General features: G+C 40.7%; 1 protein-coding gene across 1 annotated transcript in view; it reads left to right on the forward strand.

The window, feature by feature from the left end:
* The window catches only part of zfhx3b (zinc finger homeobox 3b), a 110,159-nt gene that overhangs the window by 10,613 nt on the left and 72,000 nt on the right, over nucleotides 1–27,546 (forward strand). The window lies entirely within an intron of this gene.

Genomic DNA, 27,546 nt, shown 5'->3' on the forward strand with positions numbered 1-27,546 from the left:
TAACGATTAAATGTACAGGTTTTACGTGTTTCTCTTGACATTGTCTATTTATCTGCTCTCTGTTGGTAGAAAGAAAAACACAGTCATAGCAATAGAAAGGAGCCAGAGACAGTCATTTAATATGACTTTTTATTTTAGGTTGAAACATGTAAGGTTTATTTAAGTACAAGAATGCCATAACATGGTACAAGATAATAACATTGTATTTATTACGTAATATAATAATTCTTGTGGTAAGTCTTTTGATTACTATGGTTTGGCACTACTTTTGGCACTACTGCTGTGTCATATTCTGTGCCTTATCACACAGGCTCTTTCTTTATTCAGAAATATGCCCTGTATACATAGCCATGTCAGACTGGCGCTGCTGCATTCCTGTTGTCTCAAGCTAAAACACAGGCAGAAGGAGACCAAAGAGCACACTCTTTTACTCTGTACCATGCTTATATTATACCTCTTTACTTCTTCTATTCATTGACACACATTAGTATATTTCAGAACAGGACTTGGGGTGAGCATGCTTGGATCAAAGGCCATGTGTTGGGGCCAGGGCACCTCATAGCAAACAGCTGTCCATTGCTGTCTCTTAGGCTGGTCTGACAGCAGCCAGAAATATGAGGCCTCCTCTGCTCTGGGACAGCACACCCAAACTCAGCAAAGCTTTTGTCCCAGCACTCTCTCACTCTCTCTCTCTCGCTCATCCACTGATACAATGGGGGAAAGTGAGCGTTTGTCTATGCCCACTCACTCATTCAAGCACAAACACACATTTTCACATACACAACCAGGACTTGCCTTCCAAAGCTATACTAAATTACTATGTGCTTGATTTTGCTTTATTGTCTGTTTGCTTCTCTTTCCTTAGCTGTTTTAGTCAATTTGGCACAATCTGTCTGTCAATCCTACTTCCACGCTCTCCTACTTTTTTCCTGGACTAAACATTGTGCTATAGTTTTTTTCTCCACTGACAGTAGCAACGTTTTCTATCTCCTTTTGCTCACCGTCGCAGCCACATTTCTGGGATTTCTGCCCCTCTGCTATACTTCAGACCCTGACAGAGTTGAGAAAGGCATTCAGCTCCCTAATCCGGGCTCCCTCCATCAGGAATGCTAATATGTGTGATTGTGTGACCCACTGAAGCCCAGCAACATCTGCAGCAGCCTATGGCGAGCCCCTGGCCTCCCACACCCTCCCACCCTGCCCCCCGCCTTTGAGCGCTCACTCGCTGCCATTATTTCATTGTTTCACTTGATGCCTGGGACTGGCCAGTGCAGTTAACCCTGTGCTGCTCAGATGGTGCACTGCACAGTCCAGAACACAGGGTCAGAGGGAGGCTGAGGAGGGTGTGTGTGTGTGTGTGTGTGTGTGTGTGTGACAAGCCATTCCCAGGAAGCCCATCTGGACACTCTGCACAGCTCCCCCTGTTTACTTATACATTCCAATACTAGTCAGTGGGCATTTCACACAATAAAACACTTTCAACCATTTAAAGTTAATTTTACTTATTGAAATACTGCTGTCAGTCCTATTTCAAAAGGTATTATCCACGATCAATGAGATCCTTGTTATTTTGTGTGTAGAGTCCATAGTTTAGTGTGGTTTGCTTTATATATGGGAGCTCATTAATACTAACCAGGCAATTGACCAATACAATTATTGTCAAAATGTTTTCTAATTCTGCTATCCCACTTTCAAAACTACATTTAGTAAGCTTTGATTGCTGAATGTACGCATTGTCTGAATAATTTGTATTTAAGTAGAATGAATGGTCTCGATGATCATTAAACTATTGTGGAAACATTTCCTAATAATATTTCAACATAAAATACTGCATCAGGTTGTATTTAAAGTCTTTGTATGAACAACAATCTCAATTTGTTTTGTAAGATCAAAGTTCAATTGATTTAATTTGGTGTTAAACAGTGCTGGCTTTAGTTTATAATGTGAGTCAATGTTTTAATAGAAATTAGAGCTACTAAGTTGAATAAGCCGTTTTGTGTCCTGAACTACATACTGTTTTCCTTCTCTGTTAAAACATTTGAGCAGAATATTGGCCATATGGGAGTCAGCGGGTCCGTTCCCATGATGGCTCATTGATGTCTGTGGTGGAAGGACAGCCTTTTTCAAATTTATGACCATAACAGGAATCATTTGTTATAACATGTTGCTAAAGATCCATCCCACTATCTGGTATGTACACTTCTTTACATTGTAGAAACTCTGTGTGAGTGAAATAAGTGGAGATTAGCTGCTGCCTGTTCTCTTGTTTAGAGACATGTTTCAGGGTTGCAAGACAGTTTAAAAGGAATGGGCTGTGTGGAGGCAAATTGGATCTGGGTATGTAAATACTGCTCTGATGTTTAATGAGAAACAAAGTTAGCTAATTATAGCAGCTTGGAGAAACATGAGGAGGACAGTGGGAATGTTTCCATCACTCCCCAGCTCTATAGATTACTGCCTAATTGCCTCAATCGAATCAGGCGGAGACATTAGCCAGCAAGCAGAGGGAGCCGAGAAACATGGGGATAGGGCTGATTACACCTATCTTTGGGTGGCTCTTTAGATTATCCTACAGGGGACAAGCACACCGACGTCTGTCCAAGCACATTCTGGTGTCTACTGTAAGACACCTCCCCCAGTGCAGTTATGAAGGTAGAGAGAAGAGCAGAATAGCAGGGTTCTGTTGTGCCACACCAGCCAGCTGCACAAATGATTCATACTCTCTGCGGAAGTGTTTAAAACTATAATTACGTGTAATTCTGACACATGTTTATGCTTGATTTTACCAGACAGCTTCTCCACTAATGACAAAGTAGCACACACATCCTCCCAAACATTTGTGTTCTAACCTTTATTGGCATGCTGTGATTCAAAGTGAAAAATACACCACTATTCTATCTTTGGGTGGATGTTTTCAGATACATATTTTGGTCAAAAAGTATGGAAAAGCACTCAATAGATCTGTGTTTCTGAGACCGTCCATGAGCAGTGCAGCTCCCCTCTGTTTATTTCTGTCTCCCTGGAAGTGATGAGGAAGGAGGAAGTGGACATGTTTACTTGTGTTAATTCCTCTAATTCCTGTTAATGAGACTGAAGGAATTAAAAGGCCATTTAACCATTTGCATGCAGCCGGACTTATGAGCAGAAGCAGCTCCATTGGATCTGTTTGTGGTGAGCACAGTGATATTAAGGTCAGCTGTCTGAAATGATCTCATGTTAAGGGATCAGCCAGTCAACAGCCAGAGCACAACCACCATGACCACACTTTAGACATGCTGGTAACACTGCCTTAGCTACACTACAGTGTATGCACGGGGACACACTATGTTTCTGTTCTAATATACACTTCTGGCCAAATCCAAAACTATTTTATTAAAAGGTTTGGAGAATACAGTCAATCTAGATATTTCCGCGCTCAAACTTGTGTCCCAGTGGTTTACGGACATGAAGAAACGGCATGTCAAATCTTAAGTGTGGGTAACGCAGAGCCTGAGCATATTTCTTCTTTAAGTTTCCCTTTGGAAAAGTGGACACTATAAAGAGATAATGGCACTTATGCAGAAAGCACCGGAAGTGGGTGGGCTCACTCGCTTCAACTTTAAGCATGTGCTCCAGATTAAGATGTGTTAGCAAAGCAGCGTAGTAGTAAGATAACTGAGCATTGTGCTGAGGTGTATTTGCAGTACAGATATTGTGTCAACAGTTGGTCTGTGACATGACATGTGCCGAAGCATTTGCTGCTGGTCATTCACAGACATAAATATATTGTAATAGCTGGTCACAGATGAAGTGGTTCCCCATTCCTAGTTTAACACTACTCTATGCCATCTTCTCTCTTCCTCTCACACACATGTTCCCATAATTTATGGCTGCTGGCTCCTTGATCAATTGATAGCAGGGAATCCTTTAGTAAATAGAGTTTTAGACACATTGCCAATAGACCTGTGCTATTGATTGGAGTGTAAATTAAAAACTTAATCAGGTCTCTGAGATAAGATTTATCTCCACCCCAAGCAAATTACAGGGCTGACTTGGAGACATGGAGGCTGGCCGCTGGGCAGAAGAGCACTGCCCCTTTGTGGGTGCCAAGTTGTGGCTCTGTCATTCTATGGTAGCCCCACGGTTATAGCTGATTACCCCGTGATGTCTTTAAATAAAGGTGTAGTAAATAATTTATTACGTGTTTGCGCAAAACTTGTAGATGCTTTTCATAAGACATAGGTTCATTATTGTGTTCCTGTTCATCCTTGTCGATATAGATGTGTCTATGTGTTTGATCACCCACTTCCACAGTGAAGAAATATGTATTTCATTAATGCTTTAGTTCTTTAATAATATTCTCATCTCACATATGATAAAATAATGCACCTTTATCCTTACATGGTATGCAGTGTTAAATTGTATGTATATTACGACAATACCTGGGATTGCACATTGATTAGAATATGGATTGTCACGGTAATTACTGGAAGAAATGCTCTTTTCTTTTTGTTATTATTAACATTTGAAAATGGGTGTTTCTTCAAACCTAACGTCCTTTTATCTTAAAGCCCTGCCAAAGCATATGGCCACTGTCCAGGCCTTTTCTACATTTCCAGAATAGCAATAGTGAAATCTAGGATAGGTATCTGCAAGTCAGTATTTAAAACATATTTTTTCTTGTGATTAAGTCTGTTATTAGGCTCCTCTCAGGGATTATAGCACTTCCCATTATCTCTTATTATAGACCCAATATACCGCTGTGGAACAGATGACATTGACCCAGAGAGAGACAAACAGCTCAGAAGGAAAATGAAGAGCAGACAGTTCAAGAGGTCACATGTCCATTAGCACTAAAAATAATAACACAGGCAAATGTGCAACAACTCTCCGCTACATTATATATTGTATGTGCACAGCACTTTTGGTCCGTCAGTGTGATAGGTCCCAAAAAGATACCATGTAAAACTATAATGATGGCCAAGGTTCCTCTTTGTCTAGTTGTGGGGGAGGCTGAGACCATCAGTAATAAGCTTTTTGCCTGATAAGCCCTGAAAATACTCGTTTAGTTAGTGAAAGTGCAGTGGGATCCCGGTCTGATAAACCTGCTGTTTCCTTCTGTAATACCCAACAGCTAAAATCAATAGTTGGGATAATTCTCTCGCTACTCGTCCACCCTCTTTTATCTGCAGCTTCTCTAACCATGTACGTGGTGGTTAAGAGGAGCTTGCCTCATTTACCGTTTAAGTTAGATACATTAAATTGTTCTCATTCTATTGTGTACGATTTGCATGTGTATAGGTATGTGGCCTTTGAATTCCTACTCATCACCACAAAGAAGTTCTACAGAGCACATAGGTGGTCAGTGGGCTGATGTTAGCATTCAGGTCATCTGAGTGTGTTTGAGGGAATGTAAAGGAAGTGTCTGTCAACTGCAGTTCACTTCAGCTGTCACCCCACTCTGTCAACATCAGCTCTTACTTTGGACACAGGTGCTTCATTGTGAGTCTTAAACATGCAACTTTGTGGATAGAACTGGATCTGTGATAGTAATGGCAATACGCCAAAGCCAGCGTTTGTCATGACATAAAGTACAAGTTCTACGTCATGGCTGACTATCCTGCTGCGGCCTGTTATCACTGGGCTGGCAGCTTCTTCCAGAGTTGACTGTGTATAATCTGTGCCGCCATCGGAGTCCTGCTGTAAAATACAGCCTCAGGTGTTAGTAGACAGGGTGGTTAGCCTGCGACACCGTTACCTAAAGTGCAGTGTATTAAAAAGCAGTCAGGGCCCTGGATCACAGTATATCACAAGGGAGAGGCAGCGATAAGACCAGGCTGTCTGCCTGCAGATCAATGAAGGTTACTGACATCATATCACAAAGTGAAAGCGAGTGCTGCACCCCTGGCTATTTATCAGCAGCAGAGGAGAGAGTAGTCCAGTAAGGACAGCAGTTTCCTCCTGTGGAGGGCTGAACCTCTGCCTTCTCAGGCTTCACTGCTCATGGTGGTAGGCGTAGGCTTGCCAAATGCATTTGGCATTAATATGAGAAATGTCTCTGTTTTTAGAATGAACAATGCCAAGGACTGAGTCTGCTTTCTTTTTACTGTAACAGTTGTTCAAGTCTTGCTTCTGAATTTCTTAACATTGATTTGTGTTTTTAAAGTACTTTCAAGAACCTTGATCATTTGTATTGAGCCATTTCTTTGAGATCACCTTGTGCATGTTGTTGCTTGGCTTGACTTTCATTTTCATTCTATATTTGAAAGCCACCTGAGACAGCTGAGGCTAATAGATTTGAGCTGTTCTTTAAATAGGAAAAGGACAATTGCAGCTGTGAAACAATATCAATTTCTCTGGACCACTACACTGTTTGTCAGATGTTTATTTATTTTCTCTTCCCTTATTTTTTCCCATCAAGACCTTTGCTTTTTAAGTTTCCAAGATAGTCATTTAGAAGATTTTGATCCACTCTCATAATATTTTTGTTTGGTAAAGAGCACTTTCTATTTCCTGTGAAGTCGGAACATTAATTTCTCCTCTTATTTTTTTAATTTCTTGTAGCATTTTCGGACACCCCTTTTTGACATGGCTTTCCTCCAACAGTATATTTTTTTCTTGCAGATCATTTAGCTTTTTCTCCCTTTGTTTTTTTCTGAAGCTATGACTATAATTTGTCCTCTCAAGACTGCTTTGGAAGCATCCCAAAGGATGGGCGGAGAAATTTCCCGAGTTTAATTTAACTCCAGATAAGTCTTAATGTTGTTGGACATTTTTTCCTTAAACAAAGAGTCATTAAGCAGGCTGACTTTGAACCTCCACAGTGTGTTTTTCATCTTTCCTAAAATTCTTGTTCGTTTGATTGGGTTCAGTAAGCCAGTATGCCTGCCTATGCCTGCTTGCCTTTGTACTGGAGGTCTCCTTTAACTGGAGGTCTCCTTTAACCCTTGCAGCCTTCAAGACACGTTCCTTCACACGATCGTTAAGAAACCTCATTATCAGGCCTCGTGGTTTATCAGCTGCTGGTCTTGGTTTGCCCAGGCTTTTTCGATTGTGATGGGAGGGACTTCAGCTCCTGGGCCCTCTGAGACCCCCACAAATCTAAGGTTAGGTCAATGAGATCTGGACTCCAAATCCAGGATCGTATTTTTCATATTATTGTTCTCTGACTCCAGCGTGACCCTGGCCCGCAGCGCCTCCAAGGCAAGTTTATTTGTAGCGCACAATTCGTACACAAAGCAATTCAAAGTGTTTAACACAACAGGGGGAAAAAAAACATTAAAATCACAAAGGCATGGCAGACATCACAAAACCGTAATTTCTATTCATTCAGTTTAACAATTTTGCTGAATCATACATTTAGTCCTGCTTAGTGATCCGCCAGATGCAAAACCAAATCTATTGGACCAGACTGACAGACACTCCAGACGCTCTTTCTCATATCTATTCGACATTGCCAGCGTGACACGTGTCTCCGGGATTTTAGATTCATTCTTTTCCACGTTTGACCGTCCCTAGACATCTACGCGCTATCTGCCTCTGCACACGTCTGTGCTGAGCGTATGTGACTTTTTGACGACTCTCTTGTCGACGCCTCCACTTTATGTGTGGCGCTTTGTATCTCTAATGACGGACCCAGTCTCATCTGGCCCTCCCTAGATTTAGCCAGACAAAACTCCATCAAGCATTCAGTGTTAAAACTGTCAGTGGGAAGGTGCGCCAGGCTCTTCCTGGACTTTACAGTGGCCTTAGTGTCGACTGACAATCTGACCAGCGTGTGTTCTAACTCTCGCCCAAGGCACCTCCTATGCGCCTGCGCTTGGACACCGGCATGATGGGCTATTGTATCGACCGGAATTATTCACATGTTCAATTGTAATTGTGTCTAAATAATAGTTTTAGAATTCAAAAGAATTTCTCTAAAGAAAAACCTTTTATTATAAAGCAATTTAACCTGTTACCACCCACCTGTCCGCCGGCGAACATTTTCTATATCTCAAATATTCTCTTACATCATCATTTTTATTTCCGTGGTCAATACCAGCAAGCCATACATCATTTTAAAGCTTATTTTCTCAACAAAACGAATATGTCATTGATTTACATTGAATAATATGCCCCAAGAAGCAATTGCCAATAGTTTGTGAGAAAGTCTCAACTTTTACAAACGCATGTCCTACCTGTTTGCTGTTTATGACGGACGAAACGGCTTTAATTCTGTACATCCTTGTACTCAGTCTGTCCGTAAGGAATCATTGAAAAACAATATCCACTTGTATTTTTCCTGAAGTTATCCGATTTCGAGATATTGTCAAGTAAACAAACTTTTCTTCGTTTCTCACCGGACGAGAATGCGCTTGTCCGCCGCATTTCTCCGTCCATAACAAATGACCTGTTTGACTTATACGATAGTGTTTGACATCGATCTCTTCCTTAGACTGTTTCCTACAGAATGAGACCATCCACGAATTTTTCTGTCACCGGGTTTGTTTGCTACAGCCTCCGGAGGAAAAAAATTCGGCGCTTCCGAAGCGCGCGTCCATCTTTGTTTTTAGCCCTTAGCTTCTGCTAGCAGGCACGCAGGAGACTTTGAGTGACATATTATTCTAGCCTGTCAGGAGACCTTTTTCCTGATAGGCGGGACAAAGGGTTTATTTACACAGAATTCTCCCTGTTCACGTGCGTAAGGCTCCGGGAAGGCTGTAAAGAGCCAGATTTCTCGGCAGGATTTTGCGCATAACGTTTTCTGATTTTATTAGCCTTTTGGACGTGCATTTTGTGAGATGTATGTATTATTATACCAATACAAAAATAAAATAAAAATATTATAATTTTTTTTTTTTTTTTTTACCTCTATATGGGAAATTCATGGGTAAACTCATATTTACACATTTTCACATATTTTTTTTTTAGCGGTTATAATTGCTATTAGTGGCCTACAAAACATCAAAATGTATGTTTTATGATCATAGAGGAGCTAAAATTGTAATAAAACAGTTTGGCACAGTTGGCACATATTTGGATCACTTGTTCCGAATATACTTTTTGATACAAAAAGGTCAACAGCACCAAAATGCCTGTTCCTAGAGCTCTGAAACTTTACACAGTTGTTGTCAACAAGATAAACATCATGTACAGTGAACAGCATATGCACACAATGAAGTATGTCATGCTCAGGACCATTACAAATTGACAATATTCAGGCGAGACTAAAAAAGGATGTTTTGTTTATGTTTGGGCCTCTGTAGTGTAAGTTCTGAAGCCCTGACAGTGTTCATGTGCACATCTGCAGAAACTAGAAGGCCTAAGCTTTCTAATTATGCATCACACTTGCATGTGGAACATAAGATCCTCTTTTAATAAGCAATGCCATTTGGGTATGTCCAACCATTGTGCACAGGGCGAAAATAGGTGGGTGGTAACAGGTTAAAGGTGCTATTTTCAGGCTATCCAACCCTTTCTGTCTGCAGATCATCCATGTTATCTGAAACACGCTGCTCAACTTCATCCATGCCTGCTCCGGAGGGACTACAGTTCTAGCCTCGTTAGCTTCGTTAGCTTGTGATACGCGTCTGCTCAAAGCGCCACCATAACCGGCAATCCATCAAAGACCTTTGTATCAGTAAAGTATTAAACGCTGTGTATGCACAAGTGCACTCTATCCAGTCCGACACAGATCATGCTTACAGGTGCTGTAATATGAGTTTCATTTATCGGCGGCCTGGGGCACAATGTGGAGGATTTCCCCCAATGGGTTAGTGTGTAACTGCTCTGTCAATACATGCTTGTCAAGCCTTTGAGAGTGTGGGGAAAAAGGCCCCTTACTGCAACGAACTGAAGCCACTTATTGAGCAGCCAATAGCTATTTACCTCTGAATGGTGGCAGGCAGAGAAGGAGCTTAGGCTTCCCAGAGAAACTGCATCTCAGATTCCCTTGCCCCATGCAGTCCAGCCTGTATAAAGCAAGTCCGAGTGCAGGAGGATGAGAAGCAGAGCACACAGCAGACAGCAGGCTCCTGGTCTTTGCAGGTCTTGGTGGTGTGTCGGTAAAGCCCTGCTTCCTCTGTGGAATCTCAGTGTTGACAGAGTGCATCTGGGACCTGGGAGACCTTCCAGTCTACTGCCTGTTACATGTATATATACACACAAACTCATGTAGGGATAGAACAGGGAAAGAAAATTTCAACATTTGATCGTTAATACTTTACATGATCATATCTTTACTTACAAAGCATGTATTGTTGTATATTCCTTAGGCTCTGGTGTTAATTTATTATGATCATTTATATTGTCACAACCATAATGCTGCCATAGGTGTTCATCTTTCCAAATTTATTGTATTGTTGAACTTGACCATGCAGTGAAACACATTTTTTTTTTTTTTTTTAAAGTCCCTGTTCTAGAGTTGCAAGTCTCCTGTCAGGACATGTCCCATATACCCGAGACGCTGCAGCATTAGTTAACCCTTGCAGCATTAGCAGTGGTAAGCCAACTCGACAATGTACAAAGTAAAGAGCAGAGGCTAGAGAACATCTCAAGTGCACATGTCTAGCTCAAAAGCAGATTTCCTTTCACAACCCACTTGTATTTTATGTATTTCAAACTGAGATGAGACATTAATTCTGAGCTAAGTAAGCCATATGAGAGCTTTGCAGTCCAATTTCTCACAGCAGTACCAGCTGTCCAAACACAGCAGGCGGAAAAAGAGTAAGAAAAACACATTATAACAACACTTAACAACAGTTGTTCTGTAATCTGGTATTACTTCCACAAGCAAAGGAGTGGTCGGTGTCAGGCCAAAGTGAACTCAGAAACAGAAAGAAGTTACTTTGGAGTAGTGACGCTGATATGTAAAGCTCTATTGAGCGACTGAATCCAGTGGCTTGTACTTCATCACTGCTGATGTGCACGTGTACACGACCTGTTTCAGCTGTACAAAAGTAATAGTGTAAAATTGTAAGTGTAATTCTCATCGCCCATTTCTCTCTCCTGTCTAATAAAGCTTACGGGTCACAAAATCTTACAAAAATTAAAAATAAAGTGTAAGTGACAACAGAACCATAGTCACCAATGTCTTCCTTCTCTCCTGTCCAAAACGTCCTCCTCCTTCTGTCCCCATACAAGTCTAGTGTGTGCAGCTTGTGCATTGTTGCTCGGTGTAAGATGGCATATTATGAGGGGAATTCCTGTGAAAGAGCTGCCTTACAGAGAAGTGCTTGTCTCTGAATTTGTCGTGGGTGGCATCCCAACATTCTTCTTTGTGTGTGATTTCTGCCCACAATGACCCTGTGTTTTTCACTTGTCTTCAGTACCACAGTATATCACTCGCTAATGACCCTGGGACCCCCATATGGAGCAAAGGGCTTTTCTGCTGCCCCTCACCAAAGGATTGGTCAACGTTTGGATGTCAAAGCAAGCTCAGGCACAAAGTTGTGTGGCCAGTGGAGCGGAGGATGGAGATCAGACAAGTGATAAGAGTGACGGAGGACTGAAAATGAGAAGTCATGACTTAGCAAAAGCAAGAGATGTTCGCATACAGAAGAAAAGTCTTGCTCAGTGTATCCTCCTGCCAAAGCTGGAACACAGTGCACCCTGTGTATGTGTGTATGTGTGTGTTACTCAGGTGTGGTTAATGTTGGCACCAGATCTTCAGGCCCGCAGCAATAAACAACAGAGCAGGCAGGGGGCAGATGCAACTCTACAAACTTTTAACCTCTCCCTCTGCTAATCCCTGACCATGCTAGTTACTCTTTCTTTTTTAACTCCTACTTTCACCTCTGTTCTTTCTTCTCCTCCCACTGCCTTCTTTCCTCCTCCTTTAGTCCCACTCTCCTTTTAAGTGAAAGCACTGTGCTGACCTCTAAATAAAGGCTAGAACACTACAGCTGTTACCAGCTTCAAACAGCCAATAGCTCAGAGTCTGTGCGGGTGCTAGAAGTAATGTGGCTATTAAAACAAACTTAGAGCCGTCTTTGCTCTGAAGGCCTCCTCTGTTGGAGTTGACCACACCAAACCAGGCCTCAGACTACTGCACAGATAAGCGTCTCCCAGCCCAGTGTGAGCAGCAGAATGAGCAGTAGTTGATGGGTGTTTGCATCTGCATAATCAATGTTTTCAACATGATCTTCCTCATCAGAATAAACAAAGCAGTGTGGCCTCACATTGACGTCAGTTACTTCATTTGCCTGGACTTAAACCTTTGCAAAATCCTCTCAAAACGTACACATGAATTAGTTCAGTGATCTCTGTAACACAAAAATAGGATGGAATTAGATTCTATGTGTATACGTGTATATATACATACATACATACATATATATATATATATATATATATATATATATATATATATATATATATATATGTATGTGTATATGTATATGTATATATATATATATATATATATATATATATATATATATATATATATATATATATATATATATATATATATATATATATGATGTATTCGTTTGTGACTGCTTCAAGCAAAACTGCATACTTGTCATGACCAGTTACGTTAGATTGTTGCTGTGAGCATCATTTTTAGGCATGTGGTTTGTACTTTGTTTGTCCCTTGTGGAAAATAATTACAAGTTGTCGGGGTTGTCGGGTTGTCATTATGAGCTCGAGTGTCCAACCTTCTCCTCAAATTCAAGGTTGCAATATGTTAATTACATGTCTGATGTTAATGATGTCACCAAGCAGGCAAGCGTGTTCTCAGGCTTGTGGACAGAGGGCTTTACTGGAGCCAATCTTGGATTTCTTGTTGAACCTCGAGATAAGATCCTCACAGACATGATAGGTACAGAACACAGCGATGATAGGTATTTGTAAGGTGTGGTCATAAAAATGTCTCGTTGTATATGAATTGTACTTAAGTGTTTTGTGGTTATATTCTCTTTCTTTCTAATATACTGTATAGTATAATACAAAGTCAAATGGCAAGACGCATTCCAGGCGCCAAAGAGTGAATGAGCAAGTGTATAGGAATGGATATACGATTTCTTCCAAGGCAGAGGAGAAACTATAGACTGACGTGACTACAAGCTCAGAGAATGTTGAGTGCAAATCTCTGTTGACAAGTTGTGCCCCTGCTCTGCTCCACCTGGGGAATGCGTTACCTAATGGGCCACAAAAGTGCCTGGAGACTCCAGGTCTTATCGCTGATATTAGATGACCCTGCAAAAACAGGAATCCATCATGAGGAACAAGAGCTGTGCAGAAAAGTAGGATTGAAGTTTTTTTCTCATTATTTTGTGAATAGAAGGAAAGAATGGTCTGTAATGTTATCTTGTTCACAGTTACAAGAATCCTACTCGCAGAGGCTATGGGTTTCAAGTTTCTAATATGTATATAAAGTTTCACTGCACAATGGCTCTTTTGTCTGGAGCAAACTGAACACTCCCCCTCCTTCTTTTCCTCCCTTCTCTTGTAAAAAAATGCATTCATGTGCTTGTGTGGCTCTGAGGACTCAGGTTTCTGCTATCTTTGTGTGCCATGTCGTCACTCACTCCCTCAAGCTGAAATGCGCCTCTTGCACAGGCAGGCACGCTGCCAGGGCTGCTTCCAGCCATGGATTAGGGAGAATCCAGGAAACAACCAACTCCTGACAAAACAGCAGCCTGACAGGTAACAGAGGAGGCAGACAATAATTACAGAGCTTTTTGTTTTCTGGACACTGTGAGTCAGCTGCTTAAGTGCCTGATCTGAAACCTCTGCCTTCTAATTACAATAGTGGCCCCCATTAGGTTAGAGGTCTGTGCTGAGGATTATTCTCCTTTTTTGTACAGTGTATATATGTGGACACGGTCCCCTCTTCATCTGGAGTTTTAGGGCAAAGCTCTGCTCCACTTTACACACATGCACACTTCTGTAGCCCAGCTCTACACTTCCTCCCTTGCCCCCTCTGTCTGCACACTGCACTGCCTCCTGTGCTGACTCTGGAGATGTCTATGGATTCTGACAGTGTTGTCACAATGATGACCCTCTGATGTGGCTTGTGTTGCGTTGAGTTGACAGTGACTTTTGGCATGGCGTCTGTGGAGGTGCATTAGGTGGTGCCTCCTTGTAACACTGGCCACCAGAAGTGTGTCACCAGGTTGATGGAACGAGTCCAAAAGATTTGCTCAAGCAGTTTAGAGGATAACACATGGCAATACCAATGGCATAGATGAAACTGTGTGTGATATAAGCATCAGGCAGAAATGCTTTAAACATAAAAAAGTGGGTCAATACAAAAACATCATCAAATGCTTTCAACCTCTAGGCACAGCAGCACTGATCGAGTTGTCAACATTAGATAGATCCTGCCTCTTTAAGCTGCTAGCCCTTCTAATAGATTCTTAAGGACTGGCTTTAGTGCATGTTAAACCAGGATTACCCAATCAATTATGGCCAGAACAAACAAGGATTACTTAAAACACTACATTTTTCTTGTTGATAGGGTAAAAGCTGGGCAAATGGAAGATGCATTGCTGTTGTTGTAGTGGTCACGATGCGGTCATGATCAGTCCATGGGCACCAGGGTGGCTGCAGCCATATTTTTGACAATGCAATTCTACTTTTTTCTTCATTTGCATAATTCAGATCTGTGTATCCATTGATGATAAATGAACAAGTCTTTCATTATGAGTGGTTGGGTGTGGAAGTTTGGTGGATCAAGCCTAAAACTCACATACTTACCCTCTCTATGAACTCGTCTTTTGTTTACATTTCAAGCACAATCAACAGCTGTAACTTCCCTCACAATGCCCTGCAAGTAAAGACATATATTCCTGCCAAACCAGATCCCTGCACTCATGTGTCTCTGTGTTTACACATTCACTCTCGGCTGCTGGGACTGCCACCCAGCCCTAAAATACCACAAAGTCATACACAACCCTAGTGTTCTTTGTACTGACTGGTAAATACTTGTTTTCTGACATTTCTATAATTTGTGTGAAGACAAACGTATAGCATATAAAACATATGAGATTACGCAACATGTTACATCTGCACCTCAAAATGCCTTGAGGATCAAAAGGAATCGTCCCTGGCTGCACAGTAATTATACAGTATCTTTTTCACATTCATTTTCAAAGTTGTCTGCCAGATTTGAGACTACCAAAGAACTGTCTTTGGAAATAGGAGAATAACATGATTCTGAAAATCTGGGTAATCTGTCTTTGTGGGGATTTATTGCTTAAATACTGTGCACCCAAGCTGTTTGTTAAAAGTGTAGTGAACTATTGTTAAGGGGAATATTTAGAGATTTTTACACTCTCCTCAGATGAAATTGATGTATTGTTTTGTCCATATACAGAAATGTACCAAATGGACTGATTCAATACAAAAAAGAAAAATCAGCAGCCATCCCATTCTCTAAAAAATGTTTGTCCTATTTTGAAATGAATCTGACTTAATTAGGAAGCAGCGAGAGTACACAGAAAGCATTCCTTAATTAGCTTAGGCTGGCTGCTGTAACCAGATCCACTGCATTAATGACAACACAGCCCCTGTGAAAAGCATCATTGTTCTCAAGATAATTGTCCTTTTAGTTAACGCGGCTCGGAAAGGGCTCTCCTTGTTAGAGGAGCTGGCTGGGACCAAGGACAGGCACGGTAGGCGGGGAGGGAGTAACAGGACTCATCCTGGCACTGTGCCCACTGTGACAAGCACACTTGTCCCCTCGGCTCAAGTCCCCTTGGTATGCAGCAGAATTAGTTGTCCCCAAGGTGTGGCACTAGGGGGCTGGCCATTAATTATAAAGCCTGACTTTAATGAATGAAGGGCAATCAATAAGATAAAGCTGATGTATGCAAATAACATGCTGATTATGCTACTTGATAGCCTGTCATATTGTTTACATATTATTTAGAGCCAAAGCCAATGTGGTGATGGAGGAACAAAAAGTAAAATCCAGCTATTGTGCGTTTTGAATAACAGTAGATAATTAATTTAGTAGGTGTTTATTTGGGTCTAGCCTTAGACCTGCAGGGTTTCATTTGCCAATTAGATTATGTTTCCGATCTTATCATAGTTGTGTTATATTTCATTGTAAGAAGAGGCACAGTGACAGGGTTCTAGGAAATGGTGTGGCACTGGCTAGAATTTGAGTCCAATCTGTAGCTCCTGGTCTGAGGTGTATGGCTGTTAGTGGCAGTGCTGTTAAGGCTGATAAGGCGTATAAGGGAAAGGAAGAGAGGCTTGTTCACCTGCTTGGATCTGTGCCCATGCACTGAGATCTTCATTGTATGCAGCCAGCTGGAGCTGTTGGAAACTTTATACCTGCCTTTAAGCAGAGAGGGAGGGCAGCCAAGAATTAACTGCAGCCTCATCCTGGCAGCCACAAAGATGCTGTCTGCCTTCATTCATGTGCAGTGTGAGAGGACAGGCCGTGGCAACTTATGGCACCATTTATTGTTTTGTTTTCAGAACTTTTTAGTGTTGATATAATTTAGTCTTATAAGTCTATCAAAAATCTGATGAAATCTGTTGGTATGATAGTCGTCTCGTACTAAAAAACAACCTCACCAGTCGAGGACAGTCCAAGGAGAGACCAAGAAACAGGTGTTGACCCTGTGCAACCTCAGAGTATATTATTGACCAAAGTCCAACGGCTGAATTGATTACTTTATTGTATTGCCATGAACCTCAGTGGCCGGAGACCTCTGATTGACCCTGGCCGGACAGAGCATCACAGTGACCCTCACCTTAGCTGAAGAGTTATGTGGCTTTGACCTGTTCCCTAATGGTAAGGTCCTGACCCACTCAGCCTGGTCTGAGCACAGGGCTAAAGTGAGTCTGCGCAGCTCTGTCTTTGGTGTCAGTGGAGGTAATTTAGAGGCTCGGGTTAGGCTAGGGTCCTGTAGGGGCCATGCTGGTTTTGCTTTGACCAAGTGGCTTCCTTTGACCTACCAGTGTTTACTGTGTCAGCAAAAAGTACACATTTATCTTCACCAAATTCCATAGATTATTGGAAATACCTGCACCTTTAGTAGAATGTTTCCATTTCTAACAAGCCAAAGGTGACTTGTAGTTATATTGCTTGAAAATATTGCATTTTGGTAAAACAATTTTCCAATTTAGTTTGGACTTGGAGGAACAGTATGTGATTATGTGACAGGGTGCCAACTATTTCCTATTCTGACATTTCCGATTTCCAAAGAGCTGACCAAAAGAATATTTCAAGGCAGCTTTTTCCTGTGCCCACCATCCTTTGTAGTCACTTTATGTTACATACATACCTGCCGGAAGAGGTGAATATATATGGCCAACCACTAATCATACACTCAAGCGCAGGGAACAGGTGTTCTCAAAAAGACCGTTTGTTGGGTGTCATAACTCAGGGACAAGCAACAACAGCAAAACAACGAATGTACATTTTGAATTTGCATTTAAAGCATTTTTGATGTAGAACTCACATCCTAGTATCCGACCCCCATCAACTTGGTCCCAATTAACACCGGAGACCAACTGCATTGATTGGGAGTGGCATGTAATCGGTCGAGTGGACTTGAAGCACATTGATCAAACGGAGCTAACCATGAGAAAATGTTGATCCGCACAATAGCTAAGAATGAAGCGTTTATTGTGTGGATGTCATAGCATGTATTAATAATTATTCAAGTTCATCCATATTGGGCGGGCCTGTTTTATAGTGACAGTCCGCCCAGCTCCTGTGTTGTAAGGTGCATAATAGACACGCGCCACGCCAAAAGTCTACTCATTGGGGGCCTGCGCTTAAGAAGGGGTTATTTTCTCCTTTCATTTAATCCTCTCCAGCTCACACAGGCACAGACGCTCACTGCCTCCTAGACAGTCAAAGGGCAAACCACTGCCCCACCTCCTGTAGGTGCACCTGGCATCTGGGAGTCCACTCGGATTACATCTTCCCAATTACGGGCTATGTACTAATTAGTAACCTTCTCATTTTACACTGGCTCTCGTGCTTTTAAAATATGAACGCATCTGTCAAGGTTAGTTCATCAGGTTTTTCTTTGAGGAGCGCTGGTCAAGATAACGTGATAGAGAATATTTCTATGTATGCATTGGGCACCGGTATATGTAAATAGCTGACATGTAAATATGCTGTACAGCTGTGTAAAGGCAAACCCTAACATGTGTGCACATTGTTGGAAATGCACACTAGGGATCATTTAAACTGTCATCTTGTAATTTGTAGTGGCACTCAACTTGAACTTTCAGGGTGAGTCAGTTAGGCCCGCTTTGCTTCTCACCTCTCTGTAAGCTTGTTTTCCTGTGTGCATGTTCTGAACACTGCACAAACATGGATGACTTCAGTTTGTATGTTTTGCTGCGGAGTGTGTGTGTGTTTTTATTAGGCCTACGCTTGCAGCCTTATGGCTTCAGTCCCACTTGGCACGTGTAATGATTCTGCATTCACATTGCAGTCTAAGTGAAAACCCACGGCTCCATAGTGCTAATTCATTCACAATATTGCACTATATTTAGTTCCTATCTATTGAGCACTTTGCCACCTGCATGGCACAGTAAATTACAAATAATTACTTGTAGTGTCTAAGTACTTTTTTTTTCTGAATGAAAAATATATGTCTTGGTCTTAAAGCTCATGATATCCCGTTCTTATACTTTTAAATATTAAGAGTAAGGGTTATTAACTGCTTTATTTTGCTCTAATCTTCTTCATTCACTCATGTCCAGATGAGCTCTGAAAGGTAATTCCTGCTGAACAGAATACGTTATTTTTTTTTTTCATTTCTTGTATATTTACAGTATATCGGTTCTCTGTGAATGTATAGGCAGGTTCCTTTGTATTTTTCACTCCTGCAGTGTGTTCTGTCTTCTGGGTGAGTACTGAAGCCAAGTTTAAGGCGTTATGTTCACACAAATTAACCTCATATTAGCAACGCATGCAATCACATGCTGCATATACTATAGTACTGGCAGTATGTTCCTCACAAGCACAGGCTTTCTTATACCGGTAGTTTGAACTTCAAATCCTTGACTTTCACCATGGATGTACATTCAATACAACATATGTGTTTCTGGCTAAATACTATAGACTCGGCTTATTTGTTCAGGGAAGTTGATATGATGTTAACACATCAGTGCTGCTTCTCTTGTCTCAGAGCAGATGTGGCAGTCATGTCATTTGGATCCGTTCGGCTAAAATATGAGTCAGATGGTAATGCTGCTTGTTGATGTCAGTCCTTTTTGTGGTCGGTTCCTCTAGATGTCGGTATGATCTGAACTCTGACAGCCCATGTCATGCTTAATGCCTGACTTCTCTACTACAGCTCAGTGAGGCTGATTTATAACTACCAGGTGCTACAGTATGCAAGGATGAGAGAAGACTGTCGTGGCTATTTCATTACACTGGATGAACAAGGTTTACTGTGTCTGGAGACAACTGGACTAGCTTCTGTCCACTGTGGCTGGTCAAGACATTTGGAGTTTGTGACACTGCTAACATAACTAAATTAAACTTATTTTGAAAAGAATATTGTTGTGACTCTGTTGTTATGTTTCCTTTGTTTGGTTTTGCGTTCAGATAAATGGTATGCAACAAGTGCTGACATTTTTAAGACACTTGTGATTATCTGTCTGAGAGAGTGCGGTTTTCTTTTAGTCAACATTTATCACCTTATTTCTGGATGTTCTTCAACAGCAGGGGTCTCTGAACACTTTGTCAGTGTTACAGAGCCTCAGAAAGCCCTTTGAAATTCTTGTACACTTCAGTGCTGAGCTATCTTTCAGCAGTGCCCTCCAGGCCGACTTGTTATATGTTTAACAAGTTTTCTTTTTGTTTTTTCAGTTTCCTCTGTTGACAGTTCCCCATCAAAGCTTTAGTCAGCAAGAATGCACTGCACCTACAGAGTTTGCCTAGGAATTCACTTTTGCACACACAAAAAAACCCAAAACATTATTTTTAGCAGCTTATCCAGTTACCAGTATTTAAGAAAGTGAGTAATTCATAACTCTATTGGTCAGATTTTATAATGGAGTTTGGAATAATAAGAAATAAGAGTAAAATGTCGTGCTTTTTGAACACATTGCCAAAACCGAAAGGGCTCATGAAAAGTATTTATGTTCCCAAAGAATTTCCACTTTTTCTTTCTAAAACTTTGTCATTAATGACTGTAGCAAATGTGAAGTGGTGAGTGAATGTGTAGTGTTCAAAGGAAGCCTCTAATTATTTATCCAGGATTTCCTACTCTAGCATTAGTGAGCCAGTGTGTAGTGGCTTTTGAGCGCTTTTTTTCTGCTGAGATTGAATAGTTTAGCAGGACAGCCTTTAATCCTTGTTCAGCTTGTGGCTAATAGTGTCACGAGACTACCATTCCAAACTCGATTTCGATAAAGTGTACCTTAACCCAGAACTACGGCTAAGGAAAGGCTAAGGAAACAACAACAATAAAAGGCTATTTTTGAAGGTAATTTTCAACACTAAATCTGTCTAGTGTCTTGAATATTATAATAAAGATGAATACCATTAAAGAATTTAATACAAATCTGGGCAGGTTTATGTTTTTTCACCCTGTATCAATACCTGATCGAAGTAGTATCTAGTAATACCAATATTATACATTTTTGACAATTATAGTGGCTAATACTGTGTGCATTTTTTTTAGATAAACCTGTTTGTTGTTTTCAGTTCCTATTAGCTTACTGACTGCTTTGGGCTCAGACAGCTTTCACCCACATCACTCGGGTTTCGCAGTCATTTGACCTTCACATAGCTTCTAAAGGGGATCTTATCACCCTACTCAGGTTCAGACGTTTAACCCAACACTGGGCTTAACCCGGAGCCTTGTGCCATTGCCACTACATCAGCCACTAATGCTCGTCTCCCGCATACCTCTGTCACTGACCAGGCTGCTGCCTCCATTCTTCTATCTGTATCAGTTAGCCGATATTTAGGCCCGACAGTAACACATGAACTGGTCGCTCATGTTGTGTGTTTTTCTGTTTTTGTGCATGTGTATCTAAGAATGGTCTTTGGAGGTGAGTATTTGTCTAATTCCAGGTGCTAGTAAAGCCTGTGTGCTAGTGCAGCACTGGGTCATTACAGAGGTATTTGTTTTTCAGATTACACAGAAAGACCCAGGTTTGCAGACCTGTTAACCATGTATACTGTCTGCGTATGGGGCACATCCATGTACTTGCATTCATAAGCTCACATTACATTTGCATGGTATGTAGCAATATGACAACAAGGCCAAGGCAAAATGGCTGGATATGTTCTAAATTGCAATTGTTCCCCCCTAAGTCATCTCGGACTCCACAGCTCTGATGTTGAACTGATATTTGCTTTTTCCCCCCAAATAAACATATGCACTATGCTGATTATTTTGAGAATAATGCAAATAAAAATAAAATAGGTCCTGTGGTTGTGCTGTGGCTTACCGGAAGAATGATCGGGGAACAGATTGAAAGTGCTCGTGTTAGCAGTTGACGGCCTCTCTGCTACATTTACTTAAAGCTGTGATAATAAACAGTTTTATCATTGGGCTGCTGATCAATATTGTGGCTTTTTAAGGTTTAATATTTCAATGGTATTGAACACACGTGCGGTTGGCCTTGACTTGGCAGCTGTTTGAAAGTGTGCCTGTCTATATATTTTGTAAAACATGTAATTCAAGTTTTATACATGCTTTCAGAATACCATATACCTTTATCTTGTTACTGATCAAATCAAATTAACTCCACACAGCTTTAAAAAAAAGAAAAAAGAAGAAGACCCATCTGTAGCTTTGACACTTTAGTTGAAGCCTCCATTCTCCCTGTGCTCTGCTAATACTAAACCTACACACCACTCTGCACTGTTTATCTTCGAACATCTCTCCGCTTCACATCTCCCAAAGAGATGACGGTCTGAATCTTGTTTTCTGATTGATTAGCACTAGGGCAGCTCGTATACAAAGTACCAAGTGTTCTCACAGCATTTCTGCATTTCTCCACACTATGGGAAAGTTCACACTGGATGAGAAATATGTCAAGTTCCATGTCAGACTGTTGCAAATCAGTTAATACCCGTATCTGTAGATCTCAAATTGAACAGGAATGGGGGATGTGTGTCTAACTATTCAGAACAGTATTTTCTTAAGTCTTGTGTGAACTTCGTTGCCTTGATATGGATTGGCCTTTGACCTTACTTTTGTTATACTTACGGTATATATATACGGTACATTTTATGAGCTTTCATGAGCTTTGTTATAACAATGTTCCCTGATCATCAGCTTACTCAGACTTATATTTTCATTCCTTCTTTTGAGGCTTAAGTGTTTGCCGTTTTCACCTACCCCCTTGTCCCGCCCACTGCTCTGCACTTACTTGTACTTACACTTTTTAAAGTCAGACGTATGTGGCCATTTGTAAATAATAAAAAAAAGTGAAATGCCACTTCTCAGTTCTGCAGTTTTTAACAGGAAATCAATGGACCTGAGTCTATTATTAAGCCATTTTGGACCAACGTTATGGTTTACAATGAACAAAATGTAAAATAATAACCTACATATATTTCAAAACCTTCGAACTCAGACTGTAGTTCTTTTTACTGTGTGTGTAAATAAAAAAATATCCCTCAAAGCTGCACGCGTACGTAAGAAACTACAATTTGAAATGGCTGTAATTCTTTTCAGCTGGCATTTAGCTGATACCGGCATGCTCCATTTGCTTATAATATCACTAATATAAATTGCATCATGACATTTCAGCTCCAAAACTGTTGTGAAAAGATATAGAAAAAGTTAATGTAGTGATCTCTTGTTCTCTCTCGTGGTGTTTGAGTGAAGTGATGCCAGGCCCCCCATGCTGGCTGTTAATTGGCGGGAGACTGGGAGCGTCCTGCTGCGTCTTCACTGCTTGCCTTTGCTTTGCCACCCTGCCAGGTTCCTCGCCAACACACGGCACAACCCTGTAATTAACCTACAGCTAATTAAATTCTTCTAATTACACCAGCATGCTGTTTCCATTGCACCCCTCCGAAAGTGAGTAGTCAATCCCCTGGGGAAGCTCCTATCTCACCAGTTTATCTGTGTACTTAGTAACACACAGCTTTCCCCTGATGTTTTTTCCCCCTTCCAAATTACTTATTTTCCGTTATGCAACACCGAATTGGATTAGCAGAATTAGATGGTGTTGCATAAAGGGTAAAATCATTTTCAAGGTTCTATTTCAAGTCTATTAACAAAAGAGCCAATTGATAGTGAGTACAAACAAATCAATTTTTAGCTCCAGCCATTGTTGCTTTTATGAAATGGTTACTGAATTGAATGCTTAAAACATAAACAATCAGTGTTTTGTCTTCTGGGTTTTTGAGTTCATATTCTAATCAGTTAGGATTCTTTTAGATGCTGCCAGTTTTGCTTTTCCTCTTGGGTAATTTTATTTAGTATTTAGAAATTGGATCTCCCCTACACACCTTTAGTTTGTGCAGATAAACAGAAGCTGCTGCTGTGCATTTGTGCAACTTTGTATTTTTTATTTCCTGGTTTTTACCCTCATGAAACTGGAAACCACAAGAGAGTCACTGAAGGATTGATGATATATGTTATGACACATGTTTTGCAAATTCTAAAATGATGTGGGCCACAGTTTATTAAAATGTTAAATTAAATAAAAACCTATCTGAATAGTGACGGGTTTCCCTATTGACACTGACGGATATGGATCAAATGCAGAGGGCAAATTTCGCTAAGGGGACTATAAAGTACTGTAACTTTCAAATTTGTGTAGGATATTCAAACAAATGTGGACTTGTATTGTATGGTATGACTTGCTGTATGTGGTAGAAATCATGTCTTAGTAGTGACTGTGCCTTTTTACTCACACGCTTGTAAACACACAGCACAGTCCCCTCCCTCGCTCACCGCCTCAGAGTCAACACAGCCATGGCTATTTCTGTTGCGCAGACTGATAGCTCCAACTGAAGATCATTGATTTTACGGGAAGCCCTGTTTACAGGCTGAGTGCCATCGACCTGAGGTGACTTTTGCCTCCTGCTGCTCAAGCACTACTGTAGCTCCTGTATGTCTGCATTAGCACAATAGATAAAGATGATATATGCAATGATCAACATCTCTGTTCTTTTTACTTAGATTGAATTACAAACTTGAACCTTAATAATGTTTACAATGCTCCATAGATAAGAGAGTGATTCTTTAGCATTCAATACAGTCCTGGAGTAGTTTAAACATTTGTCTTCATTCAATTGACACAAATATGACCAAATTCTGCTTATTTATGGAATAAAAATACTGTTTGTGAACTTCAAAGTTAATTATATTTCCTGCATAGTTTTAGTATTGTCGTGTTGTGACTTTTGCATGTGAAGGAAATCTTTTCTCCTTAAATGACCATTAACTAATCTGTATAATGTTATTAAGAACAAAAAATGCAAGCCTTTATTGATAATTAATTGTAACAAAACTCTAGGATAAGCCCGGGCTGCACTCTGCCTCAGGACTACAATGGTTCTCCCATCAATGAGCATGTCCCTAGTGCAACATCAAAAGCCTTCTCCTGCTTTATCAATAAGAACCCTTCCTTCCCACATCTTCCTGTAACTTGCTTAGCGTTCACACCATTGATTTTCCAATAAGCACCCCATACCCTGCGGTGGCTGGCCTAGCTCTGTGATGTCTCTGAGACCAAACACAGATGAGCAACGTCACTGAGGGGCACTATAAACTAAGGCCGACTTGTATTGTTAAGGGGCCTCTAGGCGTATTAAGAATTATTTTTTCAATTTCGAGTGTTATTCTCTGACTGCTGATGTACGGGGATGGCGAAGAGCCACATCATATCTAGGGCCTAGTTGGTGTGATACCCCCAGAAGAGAATGGTCCTCTTAAGATTGGCCCAAACTCCTGGGAGGTAATAATTGAATTGCTCGTTAGTATTGTTTTTAATTTTGATTTCTAACCCTACCTATCAGCATCTTATACTATACTATAACAGATATGAATTGTACCTGCTGCCTTGTATGTTTGTTTGTTTGTATTTATTTATTTTATTTTATTTATTTATTTTTAATTGTACGAATGTCAATTATTATGTCAGTCCAGGCCTTGATTGTTGGTTCAGTTTGTTTCTTTCTTTCTTTCTTTTTTGTAGTGGCCTTCCCTGCTGCCAGAACTATGCTCCATAGGTGCAGCCAATGTGTGGCATGGCAGTAGTATTGTCTTGATTAGTCCATATTGTGTTACCATACTGTTCAGGCTGCTGTTGGCAACATATATACTTGGTGGTTGAATAACAAGGGTAATACTGTATATTTAAAATTGCTCTTCCTTTACTTTCTTTAGCATCCCCTTGTTCATCGCCTGTACTTGCTCTAAACAGGTGTGACTGAGCCGGGCAGACCTGGAAGAGACAAACAGTGTTATATCAGCGGGCCCATCTGCGACTTGCCGACTCCAGACAATCCCATTGCTCATCAGTAACCGCTGCAGGTTATTGAATTACACCATCTTGATTTTAAAGGGCAATCCTGTTTTCTGTAAGCAGTGGACACAGCGCTCTGAGCTCCAGTCTGCAGGCATTATGTGATCCTGTCTGCCACTAATTGTTGTATTTTATAGAGAGCAACGCAAAGGATTAGGGAGAATGAAAACTTTTGCCTTCCGGTCACGTGTTAAAGTAAATAGTAAAGGACACATATTATGCTAAATTGACTTTTTTGAGCTTTACCCATGTTCTAACATTGTTCCCTCATTAAAAACATACCTGGAGACACATTTTATGCTGATTTGATCAATCCTGGTTAGAAAGTCCTCTCTCTTCCGACCGTCAAAAACGCTCTGTTTCGAATCTCCACAATAAATGATGTTTTCTCGATCTTTGACGTGGCTCTGAGAATCTTCAAACTCATCACCAGACTCATACTGTGAATTTTTCCCGTCTATTCACAAATGGGTACAACTGCGTGCTGAGACTCAGAGGCCAGCTTGAAATGCGTTGAAATTATGGATCTATTTTTTTAAATCTTAAACTGTGTGTAATTTCCTCTGCAGCAGTAGATGGCACCAAAACTTAGTTAGTTCACGGGGAAACAGCAGAGGTCTAAATTTATTTGTTATAAACAATTTTGGTTCCAGTTCAAAGGCACTTATGAGCATGTTTAAAGGCTAATAACAATACAAATAATGCATAATATGTGTCCTTTAATGACTTTTCGCATGTGGGCCATGTGTGTCAGGCCTGGTCGGAGTCGACGCTACTGATTATACGAAGACAGCACTTAAATGATAAACACAAAATAAATGTTTCAAAAAAGTTGCGAGAATCACAGTGCTTCTTGATTGCTATAACAAAGATATTTCTTTAATTTGGTTGCTTCCATTTCCCCCCCATTTTTTTCCCATTTCCATTTCTGTATTTTGTATTTGCTGTCTTTGATGAGATAAGTCTTCTCATTCATTCTTCTCTCTTTTTTTTGCGTTTATAAGACAAATGAGGATGTTTCTTCCTCAGAAGCGTCATCCAACTGCTGTGACATGTCGATCATGCTAACTAAATAATTTGAAGTTATACATTGCTGCATACATCACCACTTTGTATTGTTTTGATTGGTAACAGTGTGAAATGTTCTGTACTTTTGCCAAAACCAGACTAGAGTGTCTTTTGTATGCGTTGTGTAATCTTTATGAGCTACACCGTTGAAAGAGCTCTTCATCAGACATTCATGAAGAAGCATACAGACATTATCAATCTCCCGTCTGCCGCAGAGCTTAATATGGGACGTGTGTGGGGGTAGACTCTATTCTGATCACAGATGAAATTTGCATCTCTAAGTAAATAAGTAAATAAATCAAGTGGGTGCAGTGAATGTGCTAATCAGCTGAAACATGGCAGCCAGTATGGTGCCGGGAAACTTTGCTCATGTAATATTCAGTACTAGCAGGTTAAAGGGCAGGCCAGAGTTATTGGTTTCAGCCCGATTGCCCGCCTTTAATCAATGTTGGCTGCATCCCTTTAATACAATTATTAGCTCAGCAGTATCTGGTGCTATCATTTTATCTCTTCTGCGCTGTAAATTGCTGCCTGTGTTGGGCCTCTCAGATGCTCGGGGCATGGCCAGGCTCCCGAATGCTCAGCTCCCATTTATTATATCAGAGGCAAAAAGATAGTTTGAGGTTATTGGATGATACACAGCTGTAGCAAGATACCCACCAAGCTCATGTATTTTAGGCACAGTAAAATTTATGCTTTTAAGGTTTGTTTCATCATTTCTTGATAGTCACTTTTATTCTAACTGCACGCACACAAGTTTTTCAATTTTTGTTGGTTATGTAAATGCACACCACAATGATGGGTGGTTTTTCAGTATCTAATTATCTCATAACGACTCTATTTGATCCATTAAGTTAGCCTGTTTTTCTCTCTTTCTGACTGCGAGTTAATTAAAAACGGATGTAGGATTTGCCGAATATAAGATTAGGGGTGTTGTTTGGAAGGTGAAGATAAAAGATTGTACCTTCCTGATATGGCAGGCAGATGAATCATGGACAGCTTATTAGTGCTTGTCTCAGATATTGTGTTTAAGTGCCTATCTACTGTAATGAGCACTATGTCATTTTTCCAATTATATCTCATACT

The sequence above is a fragment of the Eucyclogobius newberryi genome, unplaced genomic scaffold (assembly GCF_026437365.1).
Source record: "Eucyclogobius newberryi isolate DKJ021-1_F unplaced genomic scaffold, fEucNew1.0.hap1 SCAF_5, whole genome shotgun sequence".
In the NCBI taxonomy this organism is placed as follows: domain Eukaryota; kingdom Metazoa; phylum Chordata; class Actinopteri; order Gobiiformes; family Gobiidae; genus Eucyclogobius; species Eucyclogobius newberryi.